Genomic DNA, 27,390 nt, shown 5'->3' with positions numbered 1-27,390 from the left:
TATAAAAGAACAAATTTTATTTTTCAAAGTAGGGCACTTGGAATATCTAATATTTGCGGCAGACTAGGATATTTATTTGGCAGGTGACGGACAACCTTGTCGATAGCCGGTATACTCTGGTTCGTCGCAAAGTACGTTAAAATAACTCAGTGTTGACTGGTCAACGTTTTTGATATAGTCTTTCTTGGCCCAAAGAGAACATAGTGGCTTCTCTGCAAAGCATTCAATAATCATATATGTAACCACAAAGCCTCGCAAATGCATGAATGCAATTTGACAGCACTCTAACATCAGGATAAGTATGAATTGATGTTGACAGGCATATTCGGATCAATATGTCAAATGCAGCCGGCTCTGTGAGTATATAAAGTCGAAAAAAGTATTCTCGCTCATCCCGAAGATATTTACAAATGAAAATACACACGTTTGAGAAGTAAAAACAAATAATAATTTATTACCTACGTTGCGGCCTGTGATGCGGCCTTCGTCATACTAAATATGGTTACAGCGCGCCGTAGTTTTTAATGCTTTGGATGGTACAACAACTTATTTTTCTGAATTAGCAGGGACAGTTGGGCGAGTTGGTTGAAGTTCATCTTTAAAAGGCGCGAAAAAAACCACAACGGACAGGTAGGAAGGAGACAGGACGACGCGCTTCTAGCAACTGAAGCTTTAATCAAAAAGCGAAAGAAGATATACACACACATTACAAAAACAAGAAAAAGAACCAGACCACCGCAGAATGAATATGCATATAAAAGATAAAACACCGGGCTTGTTTTTTGTAAAACACCGGGCTTCTTGTTTTTGTAATGTGTGTGTATATCTTCTTTCGCTTTTTGATTAAAGCTTCAGTTGCTAGAAGCGCGTCGTCCTGTCTCCTTCCTACCTGTCCGTTGTGGTTTTTTTCGCGCCTTTTAAAGATGAACTTATTTTTCTTCCGAACGGACACAAAGAAAGAGAATGCACGCCGGGGCGCCACAAGTATGCGCGCGAAGAGGTCACGTTTACAGCTTCTTTCGGAGCAGCAGCCACATGCGATTGGGCGCGTGCATGTACAAAAAAGACATAATCCGCCAAGATCATAACACGACGCTGGAATCCTTCAGAGTGGCGGAAAGGTCAAACCACTCCCAACCCCGAGGAATTATCTTAGTGCCAAACACAATTAAAAGTTCACTCTATGTGACTATGTAGTCTTGTGTTCTACCTTCTACTTTCTCTTCTACACCTTCTAACCTATGCTACAGTGTCATTATATGTGAACGCGACAAATAAATAATAAGTGAACGAAGAAAGACATAAAAAGACAAAAAGAAAAAAAGAAAAAAGCCTTCTATGTTCAAAAAGGTGTCATATGTTGGACGGGACGTCATGCTGCAACTTTTTTCAGAACAGCAGCCAAGTGCGTTTGCACGCGTGCATGCACAAGAAGACATAATCCACCATAATCAGTATTGCACCGAGCTGGAATTCTTCACAGTGGCAGAAAGGCTGAACGGCTCCCACCCCCGAGGGATTATCACCTTAGTGGTAAACCAGGGTGTCGGAGCGAAATGTTTTTCGTTTGTGTTTCAGTTTCGTTTCACCGCAGGAAGTGCCGTTCCGTTTCTGTTCCGGAACGAAAAGAAATGTTGGTAACGGGTCGTAACGTTTTTTCTTTGTACGCAAAAATTTAAAATTAAGGTAATCATCAAAACATTTCATTTGTGATGTAGTTAATTGCCCTCCTCTTAAGAAAGTGGGGCAGGGGTAAAACACGCTCTTCAGAGGAACGGGAGTAACTACACCCCGACATCCTACTAACTAGAACAATCCAGTATAGCCTTCAAAATCATAGTATTTATTTTCTCAAAAGTCGATTACGATTTTTTAGCGCGCTCAATGCTTTGTGTTAGGGAGTGAGCACAATCTCAGAAGCAGCACGTCATTGAGTGTGCTCTCTGGTGCGCTGTTGTGATAAAAGTATCGCCAGGCCTGCGCGAAACACGCAGCGCACTCACAGCAAAAGCAGGAAGAGGGGCCTTTCTAGAGCCCGTTGTATACCGTCTGGGGAAACTAATACAAGTACACATCACAGGTACCCAATACGCCATAAATCATCGTATTTTTTTCTGAAGTGGCGATACACCAACTATTCGTCATTCTTCTGATAAGCGAGGTACCCGCTGCACTTCTGTAAGGCATTATGTGCACTGTGTGATGTGGCTGATGACGGTGAAGAATTATGGCTGAGCTCTTTTTTAATGAGTTCGAAGCTTTCAACGACCGACTTTTTGCGCAATTCACATTGTGTGATGCCTGGTTGTTATTTTACTGTTCTGCCACGCTATATCACATCTTAACACGATTCCTCACCCGACATGACACCTGTGTAGAGTATTTTTGCGAAGGAGTTACACGCACCAGCGTGGCTCATTCTGGCAAATAAAAAAACAGTGTGGCACTGTGGTGGAATGCACCACTGCCACGCAGAGGGTACGGGTTGAAATCTCATACGATCCTAGAACACTGTTTCTCATTTCATTTTTTTTCTTATTTCACGCGATAGCAGTTACGGGCACCGGCGACGGCGGACAACTATGACGCAAAAATCGGCGGCTGTGATCTCATAACAGCTTTCGCTGCGAAACACTTCAGCGCCTTAAATGCCCTCTCTACGTTTGCCTGCGTGACAGGTACGCAAAAGTCCGCTTGCGTTAATATGAACATCTTTGGTTTCACTATTTTCGTTTTTTGCGCAATTCCAACATATCCTTTGTTTTCGAATTTCTGCCTGAAATACGCGCTGATACTGTACCCTGAGATATGCCGAATTGCTCGTGTTGCAAGACCTCAGTTGTTCCGGATGGCCAAGTTTTCTCATGAACCGAAAAACGATTTTAAAAATTTCGGTTTCACTAAGGAATGAAATAATACACAAAGCTTCGGCTACGTTTTCGTGCCGGTCAAAAATATAGTTTTTTTTGCTTTTTTTTTTGCTTTTCGTTACGTTCCGCCACACTGTGCGAAACATAACCAGAAACCCACACCATGTAAGTGGGTAGCGATCACGTGTTCCATCTTCTAAAATATGTTACAGTCGTTGTCAATATACAAGAATGAATGACTAAATTATATATATAAAATATTGGCAGATCCCACGTCTTGTTTGAATCGGTTTTATGCGAGTAGTTTTATGCTGCATTTTTGGGCTTTGAGCCAAGCATTACGAAGTACATTAGCGAGTTTTTGTAGGTGTATTAGTTCGGTGGACATCATCGTCTTACCAGGCACGTGGACAACACTGGCGTTTAAAGGGTAACTCAGTGGTTGACGTAACGACGTGAGCCAGTATTATCAAAAGGAAGCGCACTGTACAGTGCGATGATGTGAATAATATTGCCACGCCCGCTTCTTCTTTTATTTTGATGTGTTCGAGTTTGACCAGCAAGGACGGTTATCAACGCTCGACGCTGGCCGTGAAGCAGTGTTCGAGAAGCTTCACGATTTTAGTAGATCGTTTTGTTAAGATTGCGTGCCGCACGCGAATGTTCCAGCTTTGTCGAGAGATAACGCCGCCACCAGCGATATTGCTGGAAAGTTCCATAGCGCCTGTATAAAAGCCGACGCGCTTGACCGCTTGTCAGTTGATCGACGGTCGACGCTCTGTCCGCCGCTATCAGTGTGTTGCTGTAGATTGACTTACAGTTTCCCGGCCACAAGTTCGGCCAAATAAACAGTTTCATCTCGAACGTGCTGACAGCTGTCTTCGTCGTCACGACCACGTGACATCTGGTGGAGGTGCTGCTTCATGATCCGGACGCCACCGCGGGGCGCTGACCCAAGCCCAAGCCGAGAAGAAGACGACGCTAAGGACAACCCGGATCCTCGAACCAGCCGCCGGCAGAAGGGACTACAACCAGAGTACGGGCTCCTTCCCGAAAACACCAGGCAGCCGAAGACCGTCACATCGACCGCCGAGACGATGACAGACCCCCTGCCACCTACAACGGTAGTGATGCAACAGCCAAGGGAGCCACCGACTTTCCGTGGATCGTCGTTTGAAGACCCGGAGAGCTGGCTGGAGACGTACGAGCGAGTCGCCGCCTTCAACCACTGGGACACTGAAGAGAAGCTGCGCCACGTCTACTTCTACTTAGAAGACGCCGCGAAGACGTGGTTCGAAAACCATGAATCGAGCCTTCAATCCTGGGACCTCTTTCGGACGACGTTCCTTAATACCTTCGCGAGCATCGTCCGCAAGGAAAAGGCCGCTGCTTTGCTGGAGACAAGAGCACAGCTACCGAATGAGACGGTCACCATCTACACGGAAGAGATGACGCGACTTTTCCGCCTGGCTGATGCTGCGATGCCTGAGGAAAAAAAGGTCCGCTTCCTTATGCGGGGAGTGAAACAAGACCTCTTTGCAGGATTGGTGCGGAGCCCACCGAAAACTGTCATCGAATTCCTAAAGGAGGCTACAACAATTGAAAAATCCCTCGAGATTAGGACGAAGCAATACAACCGCTCAACCCTGTCGACAGGCTACACAGAAGCGCACTCGCTAGGCACTGACGACCTACGGGAAACCATCAGAGCGATAGTGCGGGAGGAGCTGCGCAAGCTGTTGCCTTCAGCGCAGCCTCAAGTGGATTCGATCGCCGACATGGTCCGCGAGGAAATCCAGCAGTCGCTGGGCACCCCCGATGCAGCGCAGCCGCAGCTGCAAGCAATGAACTATGCTGCAGCAGCCCGACGCAACGCCCCCGCTCCTCGTCCACGTCATGACGCCGCGCCGCCGCAGCAGTTCGGCCGCCAGACGCCGCCGCCGCCACCACCACCAACGCCCTACCGTCCTCCTGTCGCCCGGCGCTATGCCCCGCGCTATGCCCCAAGGAAGACCGACGTTTGGCGCGCCCCTGACAACCGCCCGCTCTGCTACCACTGCGGGGAGGCCGGCCATACCTACCGCCGCTGCCAGTACCGTCAGATGGGGCTACGCGGATTCGCCGTCAACGCGCCGCGCCCCCAGCCAGGCGAACGGCCTCGCGACATCGACGACTTCCTCACCGGAACACAGTGGCAAGAACGACGACCTTCCCGCTCGCCGTCGCCCGGCCGCTACATGTCACCGCACCGCCGGCAGTACACTGGCCCAAACCGGGGCCGGTCGCCTAGCCCGTATCCGGAAAACTAAGGGCAGCAACCGATGGAGGTGCGGTTGCTGCACGACGAAATGCCGAAGATCCTCCGCGGCCGCCGACGACGACAACGCGAGGAGACCTGCAGAACACGACGCGAAGCAGACGAAGTCCTGCCGATGAAACCTCGCGGACCGAAGTAGACCTGACGACGCAACGGGGAAGCAGCGGAACAAACCGACGTAGCCGTGACCCCACGCCACGACCTAACTGCAACGCGAGACGACGAACTAGCGACCTCGACGTTCTTATCGACGGCCACAGCGTCACAGCTCTCGTCGACACCGGAGCCGACTATTCTGTCTTCAGTGGACCGTTCGCCACCAAGCTGAAGAAAGTAAAGACCGCTTGGAGTGGACCCGAAATCCGGACAGCTGGAGGCCACCTGATAACGCCGATTGGTGTCTGCACGGCGAGAGTCACCATCAATAACCGGACTTATCCTGCGAGCTTTGTAATCCTACAAAATTGCTCTAGGGATGTGATACTTGGAATGGACTTCCTAAGTGACCACGGCGCCGTCATCGACCTGAGATCTGAGTCGATAACGCTAACCTCAGACAAAGCGCTCCCGCCCCACGCGACGCCAGGGAACCATGCATTGAATGTGATAGAAGAGCAGGTGACCGTTCCGCCCTGCTCCAGCGTCATTATTTCCGTCGGCACCGAAAAACCTCCGAACCTTGAAGGCGTCATCGAGGGCGATCAGCAACTACTCCTGAACCGTCAAATTTGCGTCGCAAGAGGTATAGCCGAACTGCGTGACGGTAGAGCAAAGGTAGTGCTGACAAACGTCAGCCACGAATATAGGCACCTCAACATTGGTACGACGGTTGCCTACATTGACGAATGTGTAGCCGCCAGCGATGCTTTCGCCCTCTTCGATGCTGCCGAACCTGCTTCGACGAATAGAGGTCCCGAACCGGATTTTGACGTCAACCCGAGCCTTGCGAAGGTCAAACAAGACCAGCTCAAAACCCTGCTCCTGCAATACAAGGACTGTTTCTCGTCGTCATCGCGGGTACGACAAACGCACCTTGTTAAACACCGCATTATAACAGAAGAAGATTCTCGACCACTCCGTCAGAGCCCCTACAGAGTTTCGACTCGAGAGCGCGACGCGATAAAGAAACAAGTCGACGAGATGCTACGCGACAACATCATCCAGCCGTCCAAGAGTCCGTGGGCGTCACCCGTGGTGTTAGTGAGGAAGAAGGACGGGACACTGCGCTTCTGCGTTGATTATCGGCGCCTGAACAAAATCACGAAGAAGGACGTGTACCCCCTCCCACGGATAGACGACACCCTGGATCGACTTCACAACGCGACGTACTTTTCATCGATGGACCTCAAGACCGGCTATTGGCCAGATCGAAGTAGACGAGAGAGACCGAGAAAAGACGGCTTTTATAACACCCGACGGCCTCTTTGAATTCAAGGTCATGCCTTTCGGTCTTTGCTCGGCACCTGCGACGTTCCAGCGCATCATGGACACTGTACTGGCCGGATTGAAGTGGCAGACGTGCCTTGTGTATTTGGACGACGTCGTCGTGTTTTCCTCGACCTTCGACGAGCATCTCCGGCGGCTCGAGGCAGTACTTCAAGCAATAAAGGCCTCTGGACTGACCCTGAAGCCAGAAAAGTGCCGATTCGCGTACAACGAGCTCTTGTTTCTGGTCCATGTGATCAGCAAGTCTGGAGTGCGCCCAGACCCGCGGAAAACAGCGGCGATCGCCGACTTCGCGCCTCCCACCGACAAGAAGGCCGTGCGCCGATTTCTCGGCTTATGCGCCTATTACAGACGCTTCGTCAAAAACTTTTCACGCATCGCCGAACCACTGACGCTTCTCACGAAGACTAACGTGGAATTCAGGTGGGAAACGGCGCAAGTGCAAGCATTTGAGGAACTTAAACGACGCCTGCAGACGCCACCCATACTTGCGCATTTCGACGATTGCGCCGACACTGAAATACACACCGACGCTAGCAGCGTAGGACTCGGTGCCGTCCTTGTGCAAAAGACTGACGGGCTTGAAAGGGTTATCAGTTATGCTAGCCGGTCACTATCCAAGGCAGAAGCCAACTATTCCACAACAGAAAGGGAATGCCTTGCCATCATCTGGGCTACGTCAAAGTTTCGCCCCTACCTCTATGGCAGGCCCTTCAAAGTTGTCAGTGACCATCACGCCTTATGCTGGCTAGCTAACTTGAAGGACCCTTCAGGTCGTCTCGCACGATGGAGTTTGAGGCTTCAAGAATTCGACATTACCGTCGTGTACAAGTCCGGACGAAAACACTCTGACGCCGACTGCCTCTCTCGTGCCCCCGTCGACGCGCCGCCGCAAGACGACGACGATGACTGCTTCCTCGGAACTATAAGTGCCGACGACTTCGCCGAAAAGCAACGAGCCGACGCGGAACTGGGGGGCCTTATGGAGTACCCTCGAGTGCAAGACCGCCGTTGTTCCGAAGGTATTCAAGCGAGGACTGTCGTCGTTTTTCTTACGGAACGGCGTTCTCCTGAAAAAGAACTTCTCGCCACTTCGAACGGACTACCTTCTTGTCGTGCCCTCATCATTGCGACCAGAAGTCCTCCAGGCCCTACACGACGACCCGACGGCTGGACACCTCGGTGTTTCCCGCACCCTCGCCAGAATACAGGAAAAGTACTACTGGCCACGCCTTGCTGCCGACGTCGCCCACTACGTCAAGACTTGCCGAGATTGCCAGCGACGGAAGACACCACCGACTAGGCCAGCGGGACTTATGCAGCCAATCGAACCACCTCACCGGCCGTTCCAGCAAATCGGGATGGACCTACTGGGGCCGTTCCCGACGTCGACTTCCGGCAACAAGTGGATCGTCGTAGCGACTGACTACCTCACCCGCTACGCGGAGACGAAGGCCTTGCCCAAAGGCAGTGCCGCCGAGGTAGCAAAGTTCTTCGTTGAGAACATCCTCCTGCGTCATGGCGCCCCAGAGGTCCTCATCACCGACAGAGGTACGGCGTTTACTGCTGACCTAACTCAGGCAATACTGAGATACAGCCAAACAAGCCACCGCCGGACCACAGCGTACCACCCACAGACCAATGGCCTCACCGAGCGGCCTAAACAAGACCATCGCCGACATGCTGGCCATGTATGTCGACGTCGAACACAAGACGTGGGATGCATCCTTCCGTATGTGACCTTCGCATGACAACACGGCCATGCAAGAAACGACGCAAATGACGCCGTACAAGCTGGTCTACGGAAGGAGCCCGGCAACAACGCTCGACGCAATGCTACCACCGCCAACCGACGAAGACGATCTCGACGTTGCCGCCTATTTGCAACGCGCCGAAGAAGCTCGACAGCTCGCCCGCCTGCGCATCAAGAACCAGCAGAGGGTCGACAGCAGTCACTATAATCTTCGACGACGCCACATGGAGTACCAACCCGGTGACCGTGTGTGGGTCTGGACGCCGATACGCCGACGTGGGCTCAGTGAAAAACTTTCTTCGGCGATACTTCGGCCGCATACAAGGTGCTTCGACGTCACGGCGCTCTTGACTTACGAGGTCGTCCCGGACGGCATACGAACTCCCAGCGGACGCCGCGCACGACCTGAAGTCGTCCATGTCGTGCGCCTTAAGCCGTTTTTTGCGCGTTTAGCGAACCTGAGAAACTCTACTTTTCCTTTGTTATTGTAATTTATTTGTGCATGCACTTGTTTTTTCCTTTGCATGTTCTGTTGCAAGCATCGGGACGATGCTTTTTCAGAGGGGGGCAATGCCACGCCCGCTTCTTCTTTTATTTTGATGTGTTCGAGTTTGACCAGCAAGGACGGTTATCAACGCTCGACGCTGGCCGTGAAGCAGTGTTCGAGAAGCTTCACGATTTTAGTATATCGTTTTGTTAAGATTGCGTGCCGCACGCGAATGTTCCAGCTTTGTCGAGAGATAACGCCGCCACCAGCGATATTGCTGGAAAGTTCCATAGCGCCTGTATAAAAGCCGACGCGCTTGACCGCTTGTCAGTTGATCGACGGTCGACGCTCTGTCCGCCGCTATCAGTGTGTGCTGCTAGATTGACTTACAGTTTCCCGGCCACAAGTTCGGCCAAATAAACAGTTTCATCTCGAACGTGCTGACCGCTGTCTTCGTCGTCACGACCACGTGACAATATACGTAACTTTCTTTAGCGCATTCCTCCGGGATCGACAAGCCATTGAACATAGCGTGCTAAATCATAGAAACACAAATGTAATGTTTATTAGACTGCTGTAAAAGCGGAGCGAAAACTGGAACCACATACGTTAACCTGACATGACGCGTGTATCTTAGAAGAACATATTTAGCGTTTATTGCTTTGTTATCAAATTAGATAGCCGGAACCACAAACATAATTGACGTTGCACTGGCATTACACCAGCGTACCTTAACTTAGTGTACACCAAAATTGGCATGGGAGGGAAAGAGAATTTGACGAATATGACTCTTAGTAATGACATGAAAGACGTGATAAATCCTCTCGCGGACGTCGTCAAACCCTTTACTGCGGACACGTGTGGTACATACCCGCTTACCAAGGACTTGGTGTACGGGTATGAGCCAGAGGTGATTGACAGTTTATATGTACCCAAAAATGAAGAGAACAGATACTTGTCATTCAAATGCGAGAGCGGTAAGAAAAAACTGACATCGGCAGCGTTACCGACGATTGCAAAGAATAAAAAATTAGGATTCCAGCAAGAATCCAAGCCAAGCACTTGCGCGGTAGTCAGGTATTCTACAACAGAGCTCCGCTAGGCCTAGAAACTGCTTTGGAAAAACACCCTACTCAGGCGTAATGTCGGTGCAAGGTCAATTGTGGTTGTGGCTTTGGCTATCTAATTTGATACCAAAGCTATAAATGCTTCATTTGTACTCCTATGATACAGTTGTCATGTGATGTTGACGTCTGTGGTTCCAATGTTGGCTCCGCTTTTATAATAGTCTAAGAAACATTGCATTTACATTGCTATAATTCAGCAAGCTATATTCAAGCGTTGCTCGACCCCGCAGGCCTACTCTAACGAAAGTTACATATCATATTCGCCTCATCGTACCGTAATGTGCACTTCGTTTCGATAATACTGGCGTATGTGCACTAACGAGAGTACTGACGTTACGCCAAACCACGTTAACCCTTAAACGCCAGGGTCGTCGATATGCCGGTAAGCCCACGATGTACACTGAACTACTTTTCTTACAAAAGCACGTTGATCCACCTCGTAACGCTTGGTTCTAAGCAAAACGTCCAGCATAGAACTACTCGATTAGTGCTTCGCATCAAACCGATTCCGCTAAAATTTGGTATCTGCTGTTTTTAGTTATTTACTGATTTTGTCGCGTTCCTGTATGTATATGTATTTGGACCAAGATTTAAAAACGCACGCACGCTAGGAGAGTTCTACCTTTGTATATTAGTGGTAGCCGTGTACATACACAAGCTGCATTGTTTTCATGACTAAGTTCAAATTAATTAATTTGCTTTAATTAGCCAACTTATAGATTATTACCTTTATGTTGTACCATGCCTCAAGTAACCCCACTACACGCATTTATTTTTTGCTGATACCTGCCTGGTTGTTTTTTTTTTCCTAGAAAAAGCAAAAGCGCTCGAAATACGCCAAATATGAAATAGACGCGTGCTCGTGCGCCGCTGCTTCGGCGCGTCCAAGCGTTGTTTGATTGCGGAAGACTACAATTCCTGACTGCGGCCCGCTAGCTGCGGTGAGTATGATATCTTTGGTATACCTGATTGTTTATTCTAACGTTATACCAGCTATACCAACGTTGATGTGGATGCACCCACGGTGGCGCCTAATGCCGTATCTACATCCCGACGACTAACGCCAAAGGTGATGAGTCAAACCTTGTGGTAGCTGAAGTAGCTAAAATACGCCAGCACCTGGCACATGCTGGATCCCGCGAAACGATGGCATCAACAAGCGCATAACACTGGCACCGAGCATGCAATGATAAAAACCGTCGTCATTTGTGAGTGTGCGCCAAGGTGTGCGCTCCCTATTAATACGGTAACCTACGTCTCTGCTGTATGGTATACAATAGAGCGCTTCGCGAACGCGAGAGACTAAGTTCGTAACTTGATCTCCCCACGCAGGAAGGCGTTCCGCTTACGACTGGTGCGCTCTGCTATGAGCGTCCCCTTTATAACAAGGCGGTGACAAGTGTGCCACCAAGCTCGACCAAAAAATATTTTCCTTTTTTTTAATGTTGACCTAATGCCTTTACTTCCATAAAATCTATCTTACTACACGGAAAGAAACGTAAATTCTCGGCCCAGTTCTGTCCCCTTTACGGCAGACGGTCCTTATATTTTTTCCAATATTTATTTTTGTCCTTTCTCTCCAATTTTCTGCCACCAATACTCTAACCATCTCTTACTTATTTCAATCGCGGGTGAGTTCAAATTTCCATTGTTGTCCCTAAAACCGAAGGCTTCATGTAGGCTCATGCCCAAACGTACACCTGGGTGGATATCTCCACATTCAATCAGAACATGCTCCGCCGTTTCCTTATCTTCCCCGCAGCATGTGCATTGTTCTTCTTCTTTACTAAACTACTCGTTCTAAGGCAACCCGATCTCGCTTCAAACAGTAAAGCGCTCCCCCTTGAATTATCGTAAAATGCCTCCCTCCTTATTTTATGCTGAGGATATCAAAGCGCCCCCTGCAAGCGCTCGTTAGCGTCATGTTGCGGTACTTCACTTCAGCGATCCGAGACGGTGAAACCGCGCCACGCCAACCGTGGTCACTGTGAGTGGGAGAAGGTGTGGGAGATATAAGGCGCGTTTGTGAAGCCTCAGGCATGAACGTCGGTCGCGCAGTGGGTAGAGACCCTGACAGCGATCGTCGCGGACCGAGAACTCATCGTTTCGACTCCCAGATCATCGAAATCAACGAAACCTTTTCTTCTCATTTTTCCTTGTAATCTGCTCGTGCGTATTTGTTCGACGTCACATCCATCGGGGAGATGATATCGGTAAAGTGTTGGTGGAAACCGGAATAAAAGACTGTCGTGTGGACACTGAGGGCTATGGTTGCATCCCCCAGGCGACACAAGACTCGTCAAAGGCTGCTGGAAGGCGCTTGCTATGGCGAGGACGTGAGGTAACGGCTCTCAAGGCCGCCACGCGAAGATATCCGATAAGGGCCGTCGGCCACGACGACATGGATGGCGCCGATGAAACCACCACCGAGGTGGAGTCGGCAACGTAGTGGTCCGAGGGGCAAGTCGGCAATCTGGGAGTGGATGACCGAACCCACCGCGGTATGATTCGCCCCATCCAATTCCTCATTAGATGAGGATGTGAGAGTGTGGGGTGCTGGCAACAGGCAGAGAAAGGAGAAAGAGGACAGTGAAATGGCGCTCGAGATAGCGCGCTCGCGCTCGTGCCACAAGCAGGCAGTTAGAGCCTAGGGCAGGTTCAATAAAGGTGGCTTCTTCTGTGATTCGCCTGGCTCCTTGTTCCCTTTCCGCAATATATATATATATATATATATATATATATATATATATATATATATATATATATATATATATAGCCTGCGTAGGAGAAGCACTGCGCCAGCTGGACGAACACCCCACACGAAATATGGTGGTGGTGGTGATGGTTGTGATGTTGCAGCAAGCGGGGTTAGCTTGGCCTGCATGGCCGGCAATTGTTCCGCCTGAGCATCTCCTGAATTTTCGGCGTCTGTTACCACGTATTCAACATCGCAGTATCTTGCAGGAAGACCATCACACTTTTTGCACGCTCCTTCTCGTTGCCACAGGCCCTACAGAAAAAAATGACGTGTTCAAATGTTCGGTGCCTATGGCAGTCCTTTGCAAGCTGCGGACTATCGCTGCTCTATCCTCATCAAACTGCGGGCAAAACCAAATGAAATGTTCAATGTCACCGATGTAACCGCAGGAGGCACGAAACGTGGAAGCGTTTCGCCCAGTCTTGATGACCAAGGCGGGTGTATGTGGAGCCGCTGACTTATGAGGCACAACAGCGGCGCTTGTTCTCGAGAAAATTCATGGATTACACATGCTTGGTGTAGAAACATGTAGATCCGCCTTAAAATTATTGCGTATCACATCGTTGTTGTGCTGGTATGTCTTAGGAGCTCTTACTTTCACCACACATATCTGCGTTACGCATGCAAGGGCATTTTACTGCATGTAACATTGCCTTCTGAATGCCAACGTTTGATGGGGTCCACTGAAGCTCCTGAAAACTATTGACAACCAGGTGAGTGCCAGACACTTCCTTGTGAACTTTTCTTGAGGTAGGTTGAAACAATATTCAATATTTCAGAGCGATGAAACGCTGTGCGTACAAATTTAAACAAAAGAAAAAAAAACATTAACTCTGAAACCCAGTCGCAGTACTGCGTGAAACGCAGAGCAAGTCGTACGACGTGTCAAATTTCCAGCTGCGCTTTCGACGCTGGGTCTATATGGCACTATCCGGCAGACCCCGTAGTTCACATCTCTAACGAAATTCAAGATTTAACGGCCAAAGAATTTACAAACGCTTGCTTTAAAAAGGAAGGCGTTGGCGCTTTCTGAGCAGCTTCGCTGACAATCTGCTCCTTGGCCATTATTTAGATGTCCTACTGCTACTAGCAGGGTGATGGTGTAAAAATAGGCCATGTTTGCAGAGTGAAATGGTATTCATCGTGACTGTATATTCTGTTTTGTCGGCCTTCGTTGCATATTGTTCTTGTGTTCAATCTGGGACCTTTCTTTGGACGTTCAACTGCATCCCCACAGAAGGACGATCCATAATATTTCAAGAGAATGATACAATGACTGTTTTTTTTCTAAGTACCGACACAGAACTCACTACATGCCTCTGCAGGTCATGGCAAACTGATTGCCCAGTTAGCACTACGCCTGCTTGGTCGATGAAACACTATGCATCGCCATTCGCCAAATTTTTTGCTACGTATGTATTTCATATTCGTCTGTGAAAGCTGCACCGCTGCCATGAGTATCGGAATTGTGGGGACTTTAATTGTTGCGCTTTAAACATCCTAAATGGTAATCTTCCAATGGGGGGTTTACACACTCACGCGTAACAAATGCAAAGGGCTGTAGCCACTTACAGACAGAATGCCGCAATCATGCATTCTCTGTGAAAGGGCACCGTAATGCTCCTAAGAATTTAGCTTTTTTATATGAGAAATCTCAGAGATACAGGAATATATGCTTGGGAAAACTTGAGAAACAACGCAAAGACAGGACGAAGTAAAGTGACACACGGACGGGCGCTGACTGCCAACTGAAATTTTTTTGTCTTCAGGGCCGAGGCTAGGCGACAGATCAGGATCCTGAAGGATTGCTTGTTCCATGCCCCGTCCGTGTGTCACTTTCCTTCGTCCTGTCTTTGCGCTGTTTCTCAAGTTTTAAGTTATGTACCAACTAGCCTGCCTTTTGCCGCTTCTCCAATATGCTTGGGCACACTATACCAAAAACGTAGATACAGGTACACAGCAGCGAACATGAATTTTCCTGACAAAGTAACCAAATCAGAGCGGGATCACTACCTTATCAGAGAACACAGTTATTTTACGGGAAAAATTATCGCTACTCAGGCCGTTTTGCAAGATAAATGACACAAATTACACGACAATCACCAGTATCTACAATGCCTTGTTTGTAGAATGTAAATATGCATATTAACGCACTTACCTCTTACACTGTGAAATAGCTCCGACAAAACCATAGTATTCCACGTATAATGCAACATCAAATACTGTGTCTCGACACCTTTCATTTTGAGCAGCTGACCTGCACGATTTAATTCGATTTCCATACATTCGTTGAAAGATGCACCGATTGCTGTATTTTGTCATCTACGTGCAATCTGAACATTCAAACACTGCATCTATCTCTAGTATCGCCGTGTATTGGTGTAATGATAGCGAGTTGTGTACTTCTGGTCGGCAGACACACGTATATAGAAAATATGAGAAATTATGTTCCGTTTTTGGTAAGAACAAGGAAAGTCCGCATTCGCCTGATACAGCTGATAAAAATAATGGTGGCATATTACACCCACTGTATGCAGCGAACAGACAAAAGGAAAATGCGCAAGGAGAACCATGCAGCCGATCCCCCGCATTGGGGAAATCGACCTCATGCGAAGCAGGCAGCTAGCATTTGCCCATACTTCGTTAAGTGGCATTGCGTCAAGAGTCACGAGGCTGATCGACCCCTCCTGGTACATTGATTGGCGTGCATATCATCGGGTTGTTGGGGACGTCAAGGACGCTAGACGCCTAAAGTGAAGCTCATGAATCGACGTAGCACCTGTGCGCCGCTCAGAAATCGCCGTGCGTGAGCTCGCCGGTGTTTTCCATCTCCGGCAGGGCGTGTGACTACACGAAGTTTGAGCGGTTCGACGGCCGTGTGGCGCACAAGAAGGGGGCGCAGTAGATTAGATAGTTGGCAGGTCGGAGAAAGTGGTCCCTTGGATTTAGAAAAAAATGACAGCGTCGCCAAAATGACGAAGCAATTAATGCGATGCCGAAAAATCGTAATGTCAACACGATGTAAGGCATCTATCATACGAAGTAAAACATCTATCTGTCAAAGTAAAGCAGCTAGCTCCTTTGGATCCGATCTCGCGTAACTCTACGAAACACTGGCTGTGTTGAATGAGGCCGCTGCCAGGAGAGTATCGGTTTCAAGCAATGCCGTCTCAGCGCAGAGCGGTCAAATCGCAACACGTAGAAAGGGATGCGAGCCATTTCCTGATGACTGCCGAGGTAGCGTGCTCACCAGCGCTCGAGACCGCGGCCTTATGTTCAAAATTCTTAGTTGCCACTCGAGCGACACCTCCCTCCTCCCTCTACTGGCGTCCCGATTCATGCTCCTTGAAGACGGGCGTGGTGTTTCCTCGCTACTTGAAGAGCAATCGACGGGAGGCCTCGCCCGCGGGCTGATCTCATCGCCTGCGCAACCCGTGCGACGGAGATGGATGGCTCGTTTCCATGCTGCTTCACCCGCATTCGGCTGTGGCGCTCGCGATATTTTACTCGTGCGCACAATCTACGAAGCAATGTTATCGACTTGAACTGTCTATGGAGCACGAGGGCGACTGCAAACACCAGACGAGAGTGTCCATATAATTGCAGATGCGATAAAAAGTATATGCAATAACCGTGGAAGCGGGTTCGCCCCCCCCCCCCCCATTTTTTTAAAGATTCATCGCCTCCGCTGTAAAGAGTTTGTCCGTTGGAAGAACCAAATAATTGTGCGTCTTGTTCATTCTCTTTACTGCTGTATTTATTTATTAATTTACACGATTACAGGATACAAATTTAGAGAAACAGTGCAGACACGCATTGACATATTTTCGAACTAATTTATTCATCTGTACATAGTGTAGTAGGTCGGAAACTCCAAAAATATAATATCGAGCGAGGCGCCCTTTAAGAGCACGGACAGCCAAGTTTTATGTCACCTGTTTTCTTTAGCGCAACGGGAAGCTTCCTGGTGAAAATGTCTAGTCAAGGAATGGTAACGCGGAAGACCCCGTGAAACGGATGAAAATTTTTCGACCTGCGGTAAATTTCAAGGCCTGTACGCACAGCACCATAGTGCAAATACTGGCAGGTAAGCGCGAGAGCAGTTCGTGTTCGTGCGCCACGGTTTTCTGCGCATGGGTGCAGTCCGCACCCATGCTCAAAGCTCGGCACGTTCCTCTAGCTGCCGCGAATACAGCGCAGCTTCTCAGCGTGCAACACCCGCTGCCTCCTAAGCAGCACAGAATACAGCGGCGATGGCTCATAATATACATACTCTAGATTCGATTCTGCAAAAACTGCGCGAAAAACGTGGACAAAGGGAGAACCGGACGACACAAGCGACACAACGCTAATTCTGTAATCAGGCGTCAGACAATGCGAATTGCGCAACGAGAAGGTTGTTCAGTGCTTCCAACCCATTACAAAGGGATCCGCCATAATTATTCATCGTCATCAGGCACAGCATCAACAAAGTGCGCATAATGCCTTACATGCGTTTAGCCGGTACCACGGCTCTCCGTGGAATGACGAAAAATGGCGTAATGCCTACTTTCCTACTTCTAAAAAATTATAATGATTTATAGCATAGTGAGTTCCTCGCAAGTGCACTTGTATTAGTTGCCAAGGGAGCCCATAAGCGCATGATCCATTTCCTCGGGGTCGCAGTAAAGTTCTTCGCCCCCCCTCACCTCTCTCTCCCACGTCAACGTATGCTATACAGCATGGCGGGAGAGGGGACATAGCGACCGGGCGTCACCTAATGCAAATACAAACTGGTGGGCGTTTAAAGCTTCCAACCCATTACAAAGGGTTTTTGAGCCATAATTCTCATCGTCATCAGTCGTCGCGTCAACAAAGTGCACATAATGCTTACAGACGTGTAGCTGGTGCCTCGCTTCTCCGTAGAATGACGGATAATGGCTTAGTAGGTGCTTCCGAACTTCACAAAAATTGTGATTTATGGCGTAGTTTTATTGCTAGTGTACTTGTATTAGTAGCCCCAAGAGAGCTTACAACGGTGCTTTAGAAACGCCGCTCTTCCAGCTTTCGCTGTGACTGTGCTGCGGTTTCAGCGCAGGCGTGGCGTTTTTTTTCGAGCCTCGTGGCACACACTTCACCACCCCGCTATAAAAAGGACGATCATATCATCCATCCATCCAAGACCAGTGTGACAGAGAAGTGTGAAAGAATATACGCGTGTTTATGTGGCTTCGGTGATGTGTTTGGTGGTAGCTCAGTGAGATAAATGTCCACCTGCGATCGTCGCGGAACTAGAGGTTATGGGTTCGTCTCCTTTCAATGCAACTTTTTCTTGAAGTTTTTTTGCCCATTTGATGACGTTCATTTTGCTGATGTATTTCCGCAACAGAATTACATCATGAAGCTCTTGGTGCACCCCAGCATAAAACACTTTCGTGTTAAAATTCTGTGGCACATACCCGTACACGGTGATGATGGTTTTCGGGCGGTCACACATTCCACAAGGTTCACGCCGAGCTAGAACAACTTCGCTTTTAGAAAGACCGCTGTTTCCTCTGGCTCTCTTTCAACGCAATGGGGCATAAGCAGTCGGGGAGATGGCCAAGAAGCCGTCTTAACACTTGTAGGATACTTTTAAGAATTCGCAGGGCTTAAAATAATAAAATAACAGTTTATATATCAGTGAAGCACAGCAACTACTCAGCGACTTCGCAAGCAGTACAATTACCTGACCAGAGCAATTTAGAATAAACACTTTTGATAATAGCATAATTGTTTTAACTTTTAACTTTAAACGGAAATGAAAGGCACCCTGATCTGTTACAAAATTACAACGCGACATTGGAATTTGTGCGAGCTTTTGCGAGCGCCCACACTAGAACTAAGCACTGTTTCTAGGTCACGCTGCGGTTTGTTTTACCATTTGTCAGCCTGCTATTATGGTGTACTAGAATGGGGTAGTGTGCCGTCTCCGCAGCAAACCAATGGGAGAATGGTGGTCGCTTTTGCGATGATGCCACCAGTAGGGCGCCACGATCGAACGGTGTGCCCGGCGCGCGAAATTTAAATCAAAATTGCGAAAATTTCTGCCGTTCTTGAGTCAAATGGTCACGTAACACGATAGAAACTAAATATATTTGCAAGATTTAAACAGTTAAACACATTTTGTTGCATTTATTGCAATAAAAAAAAATGTTTCTGCGTCGGTCTGAGCTTCCACAAATTCCTATCGCTGAGCCAGAGTCCCGGATCGTTCTACATGCTACTGTTTTGATTGCAAAAGGCAATAAAAAAAGCAAATCGCTGTCATTCCATGCATATATACACCTGTCTAGCTATCACACTAACTTGAAGTTATGCGTCGAAGCACACGAGGAGGTCCGGAAGGCTAACGTTAGCAGCATTGAGGTGAGTTGCACGACCACCCTTCACCTGCATCAGCCAGAAGAGCAGTCGCAAGGTTTTCGACGGAAAAAATACAACGCTAAATGACGAAGCTCCTCCATTTTTTTTTATAGTAAAATGATTTTACTCCTCAAAGGGGTGCCAAACGCAGGAATGCAGCTAAATGCATCGCGGTGTATTCGGGTGTGTTGGATTTATCCTTTTTGAATAAGTCCGTAATTCCAATCGGTCTTCAAAAACTTGAATGCATCAGGCTTCCTCAAACACTGAGTCAGCCATGCACACGGAAAAATTCGTAACGTGTCATGAGAAACAGAAGGGAACAATCAGCAAGTTTCCCACGTACACGCACGACCACCGCGGCAACTACAACTACAAATCTCGGAGGCTTTGTATCTCAGCTTACCATAAATTACTTCAGGGGGCGGCGTCAGGTGGCGACACAGTAGTACGGTGTGCTCTGGCACCGCAGGCTGTCATCGCAAAAAGAGCCACGTTTCCGGCACCAGACGGCACACTACCCCATTCTAGTACACCATACTGCTACACACATCGGCGATATCATATACAGAGCAGCCAAGCAGTCGTTGCGCGCGCACAACGTCGAAATAAAACATATAGGTAGTCATTTCGAAACACCTTCAAAACAGCTCAGATTACGACGGGATAGATAAGATTCAAGGACAAACCACAACAATACACCACTATTGCCCACCCCCAATCTAACTTCTTGATTTCGAGTAGTTTCCCAAATTAATGCGATGCTCCAAAAACATGTATAAGAAAATTGCAGTAAAGATCTCATTTTGCGTACGTCGCATGGAAACCACCCGGGGAACGCTTCTCAAGGAAAGTTATCATTAGGTAGACTACGTTACGAATAATGAAATTTTAGGTTAAAGGTGCATGTTTTTCAGTAGCATGAACTTCTGGTTATGCGGACTCTAGTAATAAGGTAGTCCCAGTGTCCAGAGTATTTCATATCGTATCTCATTTAGAATCACGCGGACGTTTAAACCTCTAAGGCGACGAAAGGGGTTAGTTGGTTCATGTTGTTTTGGCGACGCGCCTATGGTAGGGCAACGATAAGAGAACGCTACAAAGAACACAGTTTAACAGAACGAGTGCAGACTTCAACTGGTTTATTGTTCACGCGCAGTCGGCGTTACATAAAAGTCAAGGAGCACGTGGAAAGAGATAATTCGCTTGACCCGCCTGTATGACTTCCATCACGGAAATCGATTCCAGCAGGGGCTAGTTTTATTGATGACTAATTGACGCATGTATCGACGCCCAGAGATGCGTTGAGTGCGGCTTCGTAAACTATTCTCTCCCTGTCGTTTTTTACCCGCTTCATAGATGTTGGTTTTTTTTAAAGTGATGTGCGCATATGCATTCGGTACAGCTGGTAGCTAACTTCCCAAAGCGGGTTATCTGTTGACAATTAGACCTGTGTTCTTTAAGCCTTCAGTTAACGCATCTTGAGGTCTGCCCGATATATGTTCTTCCGCATGTTAATGGCACACTGTATACAACTGCAAAAGGCCCGTTGCCAGAAACTTTTTTCGGCGGGGGGGGGCACTTTGTGAAAACCTTGACTTTTTGAGAAAAACACCTATTTTTATTGTTCATTTTTGGTAAAAACACAAATTCACCCAAAATTTGGGGGGGGGAGGGGGGGCTAGCCCCCTCCCCCCCGGCTACGGGCCTGAACTGCAGCATCACTGTGAACAATGCTTGAGTTTGTGGCTTAGTTTGCATTTCTTTTTTTTTTTGCTTTCTTTTTTAGTTATTAACTTTCTTACCCGACCCCAGCAATTTTTGGGGCGCTGAACTGGACGTGATGTTTGTTGGCGACCTTAAGTCTATGCGATATTTTATGGATTTCGGGAATAGCCGCGGGTCGTTTCCCTTGTTTTGAGGGATTGTACTTCTCTTTTTTTTCGCTCACATATTACCAAGCATTTTTTCAGCAAAAGCCACAATTCTTGAATCAGGGAAGCTGCTTCTTTTAACCTATTTACATGCTACGTTCAAACTCTTTGGAATCATGTGATCGCCTAATTTCTAAATTAATTGGGAAAGTAATGTAGGCGCAACAATTCTTTTACCGAGTTCTGAATGGCCACAATGGTATCTCATAAGCGCCTTTTCATCTTTCGTCATATAGACGCAACGTATATGGCGGAGATTCGGGAAACATGCTTCTGTATATGCCAGCCACGAAGGCAAAGGGCTGCGGTTATGCCCTAAATCCACAAGATATCAGCTAGACTAAGAAAGATCGCCAACAAACACGGACGTTCCAGTTTCATTTTCCGCACCCCGAAAATTGATAGGGTTGTGTAAGAAAGTTAATAACAAAAAGGCAAAGCAAGAATAAAACAAAAGCAAAATAAGCCACAAACCAGTTAAATGTGATGTAGCAGTTGTATACAGTGTGCCATTAGCATGCGGAACAATATATATCGGACAGACCTCAACATTCATTAACACACGACTTCAAGAGCACATGTATAATTGACAACAGATAACCCACCTCGGGAACTTAGCTACCCACTTTAACGAATACACATGCGCACCCTCAGTTTGAAAAAAACAGTAATTATGAAGATGGTGAAAGACGACGTGGAGAGAAGAGATTGTGATGCCGCACTCATTTCACCTTTTGGCGCCGATACATGCGTCAGTGAGTAATCAATAAAACTACTTCCGTCTGAAATCAATTACGTGATGGATGTCACAAAGGCGGGGTCACGTGAACTATCTCTTTCCAGTGCTCCTTGAATTTTATCTCGACTACGCATGAACAATAAACCACTTGAAGTTTGAGCTTGTTTTGTTAAAAAGTGTCCTGTGTTTGCGACGTGTTCTTTGTAGCTGTTCCTCTAGCATATTTGCATCGCCAACACAACGTTTAAACCTGCAGTTACTCTGAACCTATATCGTGCATTTTGGCGCTTTTTCGCCTAAGGAAATCCCCTTTAGGTTTTACAGCAAGAAACAAAACTTTCCACTTGTACATGCATTACTACGGCAACAATATTTGGACGGTGATTAGGCTGTTAGCGTGTAGTTTACACGTAGTTCTCATTTGCTTTATTGTCAGCAGTTCGCTTTTTATGTGCAAGCCTACATGAGCCATTTCTGAAATCGTCGACGCGCAAAGCAACGACATGAAGAGATATAGTAGAGAAGAAGAATAACGAAGCCTTGAGGAGTAGGCGCACGTCAGCCATATATAATACGCGGGCAAACGAAGAAAACATTAGCGTACTCATTAAATTAACTAGCCCAGTGTTTCGTCGCACAGACCAAGACGAGTACATCTCATTCGAACACGCCGAAGATTTCCTTCACAATGCTACCGCCTAAGCATAGCAGGTCAACCCCTTGCCAACGTCTTGGCGCCATAAGAAATTACAGTGACCTTTCACTCCGTGAATTCGGACGACGCGCTTCAGAACAGGTGCTATCGCAATTTCCAGAGGAGGTCAACAGAATGCTTCCACCTGGCCGAACCTTCCTTCATCTTCCTGTCTGGTGGTAGCGGGGCTGAACTCCTCATGTTCATTGGGGTGTACTGTTCCAGAGACACCGATCTGAGTTCTGTTTGTCATAGTCTATGGCATGTGTAATAGATCACTTAAGTGTACGTAGTGTAAGTTGCCATGCTGGTACTAATTTTCCCGTGGCTGACGTGAAAGCATTCAAAGTATGCAGCTCGCACCAAGGCTCCTTTCGTTAATGACTAGGCCCCGTCTTTCTCGACATTCAATGCGTATGTGTATCCGTTCAGGCATCGTCACCAGCATTCACAGAATGAAACGTCACTGTTTTTTTTAGAATCCTTCACGACGATAATAGCGATGGAAACCATCATCGGTAATTATCACTAGATATATGTAAAATTATACAGCAGCAACTGAACATGTAAGCATAGTCTTGTAAAAAATTTGCAGGCATGTAACATTGCATGGTATACTTACATGAATTAGTTAGATTCATTCTCATAGAGCACAGTGTAGCTTGTAGCCGAATGACTATTTCCCTGAAAGGTAATGACATAACGTTTTTATCTATGCTGATATCCTGCTTGAATTAAAAACCTCAATGAATATACAGCATAACGAAAAGTATTAAAGCTTAGAATAACAGAGAGCTGAGCTAGTTACCATGTTAGACCATGTTAGACCATGTTAGTTACCAAGTATACCATATTAGACGGCGTTTGTGGTGTCCTGACTTCTTTCTTGTGTCCGTGTTTGCACGCCCTGTCTTTTTAGAATGAATACTTACCAACTAGCTGAGTTGTTAGACGGCGTTTGCGGTGTCCTGACTTCCTTCTTGTGTCCGTGTTTGCACGCTCTATCTTTTTAGAATGAAAAGTAATAATTGGGCGCGCTGTATCTTTTCCGCAGTGTTAATAAAAATAGGAAAATAACGTGAAGCTCTCGAAGCATCCGGCATCCGCTACTTGGCAACCTACGTTGAAAAATTCTTCGGGCATTACACGACATTGTGTAATTCTGGAAAATTAGAAAAAAAAACGAATATCGCTAAAAGTAAGAGGTTTCGAAACGTGAGCTTGGGAACATGTGGCGAGATATACGGTGAGCGCTCTAATATTATAAAGATAGCAGCCGCTGCATTTATCAATAAAAACATTAGATATACTATAATTAATCAGAAGAAAATGGCACACCGAAAACGGAATACAGAATACCTAAGCAACAAGCACATAGAAGATATGTAATATACGCGTGACATAACACTACTGTAACGTGTAATTAAGGTACTGTACACATTCGACATTACTGACGACACTTTCATTTCATTTCATTTATTTTACCCTCAATCGCCAAAGCTTTACAGAGAGGAGTACGGTACATGGAATAAAAATTATAAACAAATCAAACAAAACAATCAAAAAGAAAAAAAATACCAAAGGTATTATTCTAAGAAACGCTCATATCGATGCACAGAAATCGGCATTTCATTCGAGGAGCCAATCAACACTGCAAGCAAAAAAATCACGATCTATCCAACCTTTATGCTTTAAGAACGTCTGCATGAATGAACCTCATGCTAAATAAGACTACTACAATGAGTCCGTCGAAACGCTAGTAATACCCATGAGTAAGAATATATCTGTGCGCCGCTATCGGCCACCTAGCAGCGAGTGTGGAAGGCCGCATGGGAAAGGAACTCAAGAAATTAGGGAGGGCATACGAAGAAATAAAAGGCACAGTTCTCCTTTATAATAACTCCTACCTATTTATCTGTGTCAGAAACGAGCGCTTAACTAGGCGCCGCGCCGGCGCCTTCAGACGACGAGTGAAATCACTGCGCCAACAGTTCCTTGAACAAGCGCGCGCAACGGAAAAAAGAAACAAGTATCAAAGACACTCCGAGCGCGCCTCCTCACTCACTCGAAACGGCCGCCGGCAACCAGCAGTATCAAATGAAACGTCCCGCAAAGCCTTGAAACATCACGAAGCGAAACATGATGCAATGCCGAGGGACGCCACGGCGAGCGGAACAGGCCAGAAGAATGTAGCCTTTTTCCTAGCTTTGCTGCGCTGCACTCCGAAGACACCGGAAGCTTCTGGAACCCGGTCGCGAGGAGATACAAACGCACAGCGACGGGGCGTGAGAGTTCTGTTCCTCAAGTGAGAGTGGTTCGGTCGGCCACAGAAGACGTGTTTTATGATGTAGTGCGGTCAGTCAATGTGCAAGAATCAGTTGATGACGCCGTGTGAGCAGCGAAAAATTACGGTGTTTCCTGGAAGAGAAGCATTCAAGTTACGTTCCCAGAATTGAGGACTGGACACGTTTGAAGAATAGTCAAGACTTTAAGTGTTCTTGTATGGTTTTAACGCATGAGATGGCATTTGTAGCGCAATTCCCTGGTTTGTTCCCGTTGTGTTAACAACATCCGAGTTATATTGTGCGTTGTAACTGTTAGTAGCCGACTGTGCATTTTTTGTGATACTGGATACTGCCTTAACTGAAAATATACTTTGTGTTATCAACTCTTGGCTATGACTCGGTCTTAGGAACACAACCAGCGTTCGATGGCGCGTAACAAGGACGTACCCTAAATTGTCCGCGCTTTATTAGTGCGTTTCGGGGGGCCCATACGTCACCCATTGGAATCTGCCTGCCCATTCACGAGATTAGTGACAATTATTCTGACAGTCCGCATACAGGACCTCTTTGATGCAAATTGTGTCCAAAGCAGGGAGAAGGAACCTTCAGTCATTCATAGTGCTTTCGTAACGTTGCTTGAGTGTTGCACCGTGTTCTTGCTAACCTGTGTGTAGAGAGTATTTTGGTACTTCATAGTTAGGCAGAAATTTTGTGCACGCGGATGGGTGACGGGCATCATGGATCCCGAGAAGTTGGCTACTCTTGGTGAGAAGATTGGTCTTTCTGAGGCCAAACTACTAAAGTGGATTAGCCAAAATGAAAAAGAAGAAATGAATGGCTAAGGAAGAAAAAGCATGAGAGCTTGAAACAGGGAGGTTGGCGGTTGAAAGGGTCAAGGAAAAGAGAGCAGCAGAGCTAGAAGAGAGAGGCTAGTAGCTGAGAGAGCGAAGAAGAGCGAGAGGCGAAGGAGCGATTCATAAAAGAAGAGAGGGAAGCTGAAATGGCTGAGAGAGAAAGGCACTGGCAGCACGAGTTAGAACTCGAACGACTCCGTTTGCAACAGCGCATAGAAGCTGCCGTCCAGCCTGGAGTCGAGAGCCGTGAGATAAAAGATAATGGCTTCCGTTTGAACCCAAGCAAGCTGCTTGTGGCATTTGATGAGAGGAAGGATGACCTTGATGCGTACTTGCCCAGGTTTGAGACGATTGCTAACAGCCGCCATTGGCTGGAGCGTCAGTGGTGTACTACTTTGAGTACTTGAGTGGCGAAGCCCTCAGTGTGTACGGTATGCTGACGCCAACTGATATGCAGCCACCTATGCAAAGGTGAAAGCTGATGCTTCGCTTAAACGTTTCATATTCACGGTAGAAGGCTGCCGAGATAGGTTTCCAAGAGGAAAGCCAGCTTATGGCGATACGGCTGCGCAGTATGCCATGCGACTCAGCTATTATTTTGACAGGTGGATCGAACTTTCAGAGACCGTACAGGGGTACGGTGCGTTAAGCGAACTTCTTATCAGAGTGCAATTTGTCACCAGTTGCCACTCGAGCCTGTCGCAATATCTAAAAGATTGGAGAGCTAAATTACTGGAGGATATTCCGGAATTGGCTGACGAATTCTTCGGAGCGGAAGGTGGCACGAATTTGGCCAGAGTCAAAAACGAGGGTCCCGAGGATTCGAAGAAATCGACACCAGGAGAAAAGACGCACACACAGGAGAGTGTTCAGCGATGCTTTTTGTGTAACCGAGTAGGTCATCGCGCTTCAACTTTACGCGTCCCAGTGTGATGAAATGTTTTAAATGTGGACAAACTGGGCACAAGGCAGACGCATGTCGAAACTAAGCGAGCAAAGTCCAACAAGCAGCCTGTGTGTATATCCCACAAAAAGAGCTTGCAGGAGCGAACAGTGGAGAATTTGTCGAGTTGAAGAGCGGGCAGAAGGTTCATATCGTTGATGCGGTGATGGAAACACCGCCAATATGCATAACGAAAGATTTGCCTACACTTACGGGGAAAATTGTTACTGCGGTAGCCACGATAATAAGAGATACTGTAAGCACCACTGTTACCGTGCGAAATGACTTGGTCCCAGGCAGTTAATTCACAGGCAATACCGACCCGGTTTGCCTGATTGATGGTTCAGGTTGGATGCTTCCTGAAGCCATGATCGAGCTTGAGACTGCTGACTTTAGCGGGAGAGTTACCGCCCTGTGAATGAACACCCCTCTGTACGACCTTACCATTGGAAACACTGACGGAGCGCGAGGGTCGAACGATCCAGAACGTTTGGTAGAAGACCCGAAGATGGAGCACTCATCAGCTCGGGAAACGCGAAGAGAAGGAACAGCGGAAGAGGATCGCATGAAAGATGTCGCCCGAGATCAAACTGAAGCCGAGGTATCAGAAGAAGTCAATCACGAGGCACCAACGGTCACTGTACCACATGGAAAACCTGCCGTGCAGGTGATGTTGCCACGAAGCAGCCACCACCGGAGAGTGAAATGAAGACAATGTCGGTCGCCTTGGCGCAACACTGCGACCAGCAGAAGCTGACGAAGAACCGACAGCGTCCTCGCGAGCGCGTTGACGCTTTGT

At 47.5% G+C, this 27,390-nt stretch overlaps 1 long non-coding RNA gene across 1 annotated transcript; it reads right to left on the bottom strand.

Annotated features, from left to right (window-relative positions):
- Positions 1 to 23,193, bottom strand: LOC119399687 (uncharacterized). The gene is made up of 3 exons (XR_005184931.2): positions 23,132 to 23,193; positions 14,917 to 15,015; positions 1 to 212 (listed from the first exon to the last, which is right to left on the bottom strand). It is a non-coding gene; the product is annotated as an uncharacterized LOC119399687 (long non-coding RNA).
- Positions 23,194 to 27,390: the final 4,197 nt, after the last annotated feature.

The sequence above is a fragment of the Rhipicephalus sanguineus genome, chromosome 7 (assembly GCF_013339695.2).
Source record: "Rhipicephalus sanguineus isolate Rsan-2018 chromosome 7, BIME_Rsan_1.4, whole genome shotgun sequence".
In the NCBI taxonomy this organism is placed as follows: domain Eukaryota; kingdom Metazoa; phylum Arthropoda; class Arachnida; order Ixodida; family Ixodidae; genus Rhipicephalus; species Rhipicephalus sanguineus.
The sequence above is the reverse complement of the archived record's forward strand: the minus strand, read 5'-3'. Positions and strand labels throughout refer to the sequence as shown.